Here is a 6,048-nt window from a genome sequence, read left to right as displayed (position 1 = left end):
AAATGTCATGCGCGATATTAGCACACTGCGATATTGTACTCGAAAGCTGGAGGACAAAGATGGCGGATAGAGACTTCCGGTGACCTCAAGCATTCATTGAGGTGAAGCAAGATGGCGCCTGCTGACGTTCCTGCCAGTGATGCGCGCACGGCGGGGAGAGCTGCGTGAGGTCGTTAGGAGGGGCGGGGGTGTGTCAGTGAGTGACAGCTCACGTGATCCGATGTCCGCGTTCTATTGGACGGTGCTTCTAGTCTCTGCTAACTGTCTCGTCTGGATACGACCAGCAGGGGGTGTGGCGCTGACTAACGTTCAAGGACATAGGAACAGCTAGGATTTCTATTACTTCATGTGGGCGCAGCAGAACACAGATGGGAGTGCAGACCCTTTAGTTCTACACTTAAAGGGGTTTTCCAGGAAAATACTATTGGTGACCAATCATCAGGTCATCAATAGTTAATTGACTGGGGTCCTCTGCTCGGGATCCTGACCAATTGGGTCATCGGGCACCCGCAGTCTGCACAGCAATACGCAGGGGTTGAAGAGGAAGCTGATGTTAAAACCCATGCAGTGGCCGATGCTTGTAACTGCAGGCGGGGGTCTCATTAAAATCACTGGCAGCTGTGTCTGCAATTACAAATGCTGGCCACTACACGGACTGGCGCAGCAGCTTCCACTCTGATCCCTGTGTACTACAGTGCTGACAGCGGGTGCCCGATCAGCTGAGGTCCAAAGCGGCACACCCCGGCCGATCAACTATTGATGACCTATCCTGAGGATACCTCATCAATAGTATTTTCCTGGAGAACCCTTTTAAGGAGGTTGTACCAAAATTGCAAGTTATCCACTATCCACAGAGAATAAAGTTTTGATCGGTGGGGGTCTCACCGCTAAGACCCCCACCAATATTGAGAACGGGGGTCCCATGTCCCCCATCCGCCTTATTGTCAAGTTACTGCACCTCCCACAGCAGGGAGGAGACAGAATGAAGCACTGGTCACACCAGAACTCCAGTCACTGTCAATGGGACTGCGGGGACACTCAGCGACACCCGCGAGGGGGAAGAAGCACTGCGAGGGGGAGGAGCAGCACCCACCATGACAATCAGAGCAGCACACGGGAGCTCCATTCACTGTCAATGGGACTGCGGGGACACTCAGCGGCACCCGCGAGGGGGAAGAAGCACTGCGAGGGGGGAGAAGCAGCCCCCACCATGACAGTCAGAGCAGCACACGGGAGCTCCATTCTGGAGATCTATGGGGGTCTCAGCGGTAATCCTGTACTGGTGGTTCCCAAGGATCAAAATGACTTGTGTATTGGTGCAGCACGGAGTACTGCAGGGAGTAGGGAGTACTGTGCCCCGCTATCTCTGGCAGACCCATAGAAATGAACGGAGCAGCGTGCACGCTCGAGAGCTGCTCCATTCATACTGGGGGGCTCAGGACTCCCCTTCTCGTGATCGGTGGGGATCCCAGTGGTTGGCCCTCCACTGATTAGACACTACTGTGTGTAGTCTCTATCAGGTATTATACAGTAAATCTTCCTACATAGATCACCCCACAGCAGTGATTACGGAGTCTCCCATTTTTCCCCCAACACCCTTCTTATGACCTTTGGGTTGGTGCTCTTAATTGCTTACAGTGCAGTTCCTCTGGAGAAGCGGTCCATTGCAGATTCTTGCCACCCAAAGACTTTTTACTTTCAACAATCCCTACTTGTTAGAAGGTCCTTTGACAATAAGCTGATGAGAAAGTGTCCACAAGCTGGCACCCTGTGATCACCAGTAATCTATGGGGATACCTAGCAGTAGATGTTCTATTTCTCTGCAGCACCTCCACAGGAGAAATGAAGCATTACAGGGTGTTCATTCAAATCAATGGCTGTTCATGCAGTGTAGGACAAGGCAAGTCCTCCAGTTTCTTGTCACCGCCCTGAGGATGCTGAACAGAGGACCTGTCAGGATTCCCTTATCGCATATATGGAAATAGGTTATTAAAACCCAGCAGCCTCTTTCAATTCTGATGTTTTAACCCCTTAAGGACATGGCCTATTTTGTGCTTAAGGACCAAGGCTTATTTTTCCAATCTGACATCTGTCACTTTATGTGCTAATAACTTTTGAATGCTTTTACTTATCGATGTGATTCTGAGACTGTTTTTTCGTGACATATTGTACTTTATGTTAGCGTAAAAATGGCATCAATACATTTTGTCCTTAGGAAAAAAATCCAAATTTGCTGAAAATTTGGAAAAATTCACAATTTTCAAACTTTGAATTTTTCTCTTTATAAGACAGATAGTCAAATACCACAACATAGTTAATAATTAACATTCCCCATAGGCCTACTTTATACTGCTATCATTTTTTAAGTGTTATTTTATTTTTTTTTGGTTCAATTAAATTTTATTGTACATATCATTTGACTGACAACAGATTGTTTTTTTGTTTTTTTCGAAACTGTTATAGAATCTCGAGATTTGGACAATGTACATTTAACGAATTAAGATACATAAAAGAAAGGGGGGAGAAGGGGATAAACAATAGAGGAAGAGGAGAGGAGGGGGCTCTCGCCATGATCCGGCAGTGGAGAAGGGAGTGACACTCGGTCACCCGTGTTGCGAGCCTCCCATGCTTGTACCCTTTTCCTCTACCTCTTCATGCTCTCCCGGAGTGGGAACGATGGGTAGTAAATTCCCTTAGCCTGTGGCTGGGTCAAGAATTATGGTTTCCCCTTCATATCAACAAAACTTAACCTATTTGGTAACACGAGGAAAAAAGGGGGAGGGGAAGGGATGGGAGGGGGGGGAAGAGAATCGCCACTGTCTGGGGGTCATGGTCCTTTGGGGGAGTCTCGGGGGGTTGTCTCTCTGCTGGAACCTCCCTGTCTATTAATTGTTGTTCTATACCTCTCAGCTTTGGCCTTGTTCCACCCATCTCTTAAGGTTGTCCGAGTCCGTAAACACTACCCACGGCTGCCACGTCTTGTAGGTGGTCTCCCAGGTCTTGGGGTCCTCCGCTCCCAGCTCATCATATCTCATGAGAGTGTGGAGCTCCTCTATCCACATACCCCTGGTGGGAGCGCGTGGGGAGCGCCAGAACCTCAGGATGAGTCTCCTCATTGCTATAATAATAATAAACTTTATTTGTATAGCGCCATCATATTCCGCAGCGCTTACATAGACAGGGGATACAGAAAGACAAAAGTACAGACATTACAGAACCACAGTTACATAGTAATCAATTGATGGAAACAATAGGGGTGAGGGTCCTGCTCCAACGAGCTTACATACTACAAGTAATGGGGTGATACAGAAGGTAAAGGGGCTGGAGATGTGCACAGTATGGCGAGGTGGAGAGTGAGGGGTGATACACATAGACAATGGTCAGACATTTAGCCGTGTGACGGCAGAAACAGTATGACTGCAGGAGCGGTTTATGATGGCTAGCAGGGATTGCAGTCAGTAGGTCAGGGAGCATGTTATCAGGCGGAGTACAAAGGGGTTTGTTTAGGGAATTCGGTATGCCTCCCTGAAGAGGTGCGTTTTTAGAGCACGCCTGAAGTTCTGCGAGTCCTGGATTGCTCGGGTAGCCTTTGGTAGTGCGTTCCAGAGGACCGGTGCTGCTCTGGAGAAGTCTTGGAGGCGGGAATGAGAAAAAAGAATAAAAAAGAATCTCAGTAAGCCTGTTTTGGCTTCCTTCACTGATCCTGGGAAGAGTGAAAGCAGGGCCAGTTTTGGCGACAAGGTCACCCTTGCATGGTTAATTCGGTTGAATAGGGTTGTTATATCCTTCCAGAGGGAAGCTACTAGTCGGCAATCCCACCAAATGTGGATCATTGTGCCTCTGCTTTCACTACATCTCCAGCATAAAGGTGAAGTCTCGTGGAAAATCCTCTGTAGCTGGTGAGGTATTCTGTACCATCGTGATAATATTTTGTAATTAAGGTCTTGAACTTTGCCTGCTGAGGAGAGTTTATGGGTTAGTGTCCAGATCTTAGACCAGTCTTCCTCCGCGAGGCCTACACCCAGTTCTTGTTCCCATGCCTCTCTGTATCTCGGGATTTCGTTCCTCGCCTCCCGAGACAGCAACATCTTGTACAACCTGGAGATCATGTGTCTATGTTTCGTGTGCGATAAGTATAGTTGTTCGAACGCAGTAAGTGGGGCTGTTAAATTTTCCTTAGGTGTCAACGAGTTCACAAAACCCCTTAATTGGAGGTACTGGAGCCATGATCCTGGTTGTGGAGAGTTCTGTCCTAGAATTTCTGTCATGGGTTTTAGGCCCGACTGAGACACTACATCTCTTAGTCTGGGAATCGGAGAGGCTGGTAGCGTTAAAATTTTCTGGTGTAGTAGCGTGGTTTCAAATAAGGGGTTCGCTATGAGCGGAGTTAGCGGGCCTGGAACGTTGACCAGGCCATAGTTGGGCGCGAAGCTTGCCCATGTTTTGGTTAATTGGAGGCTGAAGGGGGAGATGTTGGGAATAGAACTAATTCCCTTTGGTGGGATCCAGAAGGCTCCATCTAGGCCGTCTATGTCACCCGAGTGTTCTATTTGCACCCAGAGTCTAGAGCTCCTGTTTTTCAGTATGTCTAGGTCGCAGGTCGCGATGTTGGCCTTATAGTATAGGGAGAAGTCCGGAAGACCTAGGCCCCCCCTCTCTTTTTCCCTCGCCAGCAGGGAGAAACGTAGGCGAGGTTTGCGTCCTCTCCATACAAAGTCCGTGATTAGGGACCTAATTTTTTTAAGATAGGAGCCTGGAAGTCTAATCGGGATTGTTTGACATATATAGAGGAATCTGGGTAGCACGTCCATTTTTATTGAGTTCACTCACCCGTTCCAGGATAGGTATAGAGGGTTCCATCTGTCGAGGTCTCTTTCTAGTTTTTCGACAAAAGGTGTATAGTTTAGTTTGAAAGCCTGTGCGGGGTCTGTTGGAATCCGGGCTCCCAAATATTTGATGTGCGTGTTAACCCAGCGAAAGGGGAGTACCGACTCTAGATGGGAGACCTCGGCCTGCGGGAGGGAGATATTTAGGGCCTCTGACTTCTGGGCGTTGATTTTGTAGTTGTTGACCCTCCCGAACCTCTCGAACTCCCTCAGCAGAACGGGCATGCCCACCCGGGGGTTAGATAGGTAAAGTAACAGATCATCTGCGAAAAGTGACATTTTGTGCTCCTCTGAGCCTATCTTTAGGCCTTTAATTGAGTCATTTCTCCTAATTGCGTTTGCCATGGTTTCCATTGTCAGTATGTACAGGAAGGGTGAGAGCGGACACCCCTGTCTCGTCCCGTTGCTCACTTTAAAGGGTTCTGACAGTACTCCATTTACCCTGATTCTAGCTGTGGGGTCGTGATATAGCGCCATGATCCTCTTGAGCATCTGTGGGCCCATTCCAATTTTTCCCAGCGTGGCAGAGAGGAAGGTCCAATTCACCCTATCAAAAGCCTTCTCGGCATCAATTGATAGAAGGCATAAAGGAGTCTTGGATTGTTTGGCCCTGGCTATTAGGGACATCGTTTTGATAGTGTTGTCCCTTGCCTCTCTGCCTGGGACAAAGCCAACGTGTTCCAGATGGATCAGCCGCGGGATGGCGCTTTGCAATCTGTTAGCTATCAGTTTAGCGAACATTTTGATGTCAACATTTATTAGTGAAATTGGTCTATAGCTCCCGCAGGCCGAGGGATCCTTGTCTGGTTTGAGTATGACTGATATGTGTGCTTGGAGAGCCTGTTGTGGGAAGGGGCAGCTTCTGTTTATCGTGTTAAATGTCTCTAATGCCATAGGAGAAAGTTCCTCGGCGAAGAGTTTGTAGAATCTGGCTGTATACCCGTCCGGACCCGGGCTCTTGTTTACTTTCAGATTTTTGATTATGTCTGCCAGTTCCTGGGGGGCGAAGTCTAATTCTAGGTCCTCAATTTCCGTAGGCGTCAGGCGCCTGGGGGCGTGATCTGTCAGGTAGGCCTCTATCTCATTTTTTTGGCTCATTGGGGGTGTTAGCGAGTCAGTTTTGATATTATATAGTTTATTGTAGAAGGTTTTAAATTCCTTT

The sequence above is a fragment of the Eleutherodactylus coqui genome, chromosome 6, assembly GCF_035609145.1.
Source record: "Eleutherodactylus coqui strain aEleCoq1 chromosome 6, aEleCoq1.hap1, whole genome shotgun sequence".
Taxonomy (NCBI): Eukaryota; Metazoa; Chordata; class Amphibia; order Anura; family Eleutherodactylidae; genus Eleutherodactylus; species Eleutherodactylus coqui.
Note: the sequence above shows the minus strand (reverse complement) of the source record.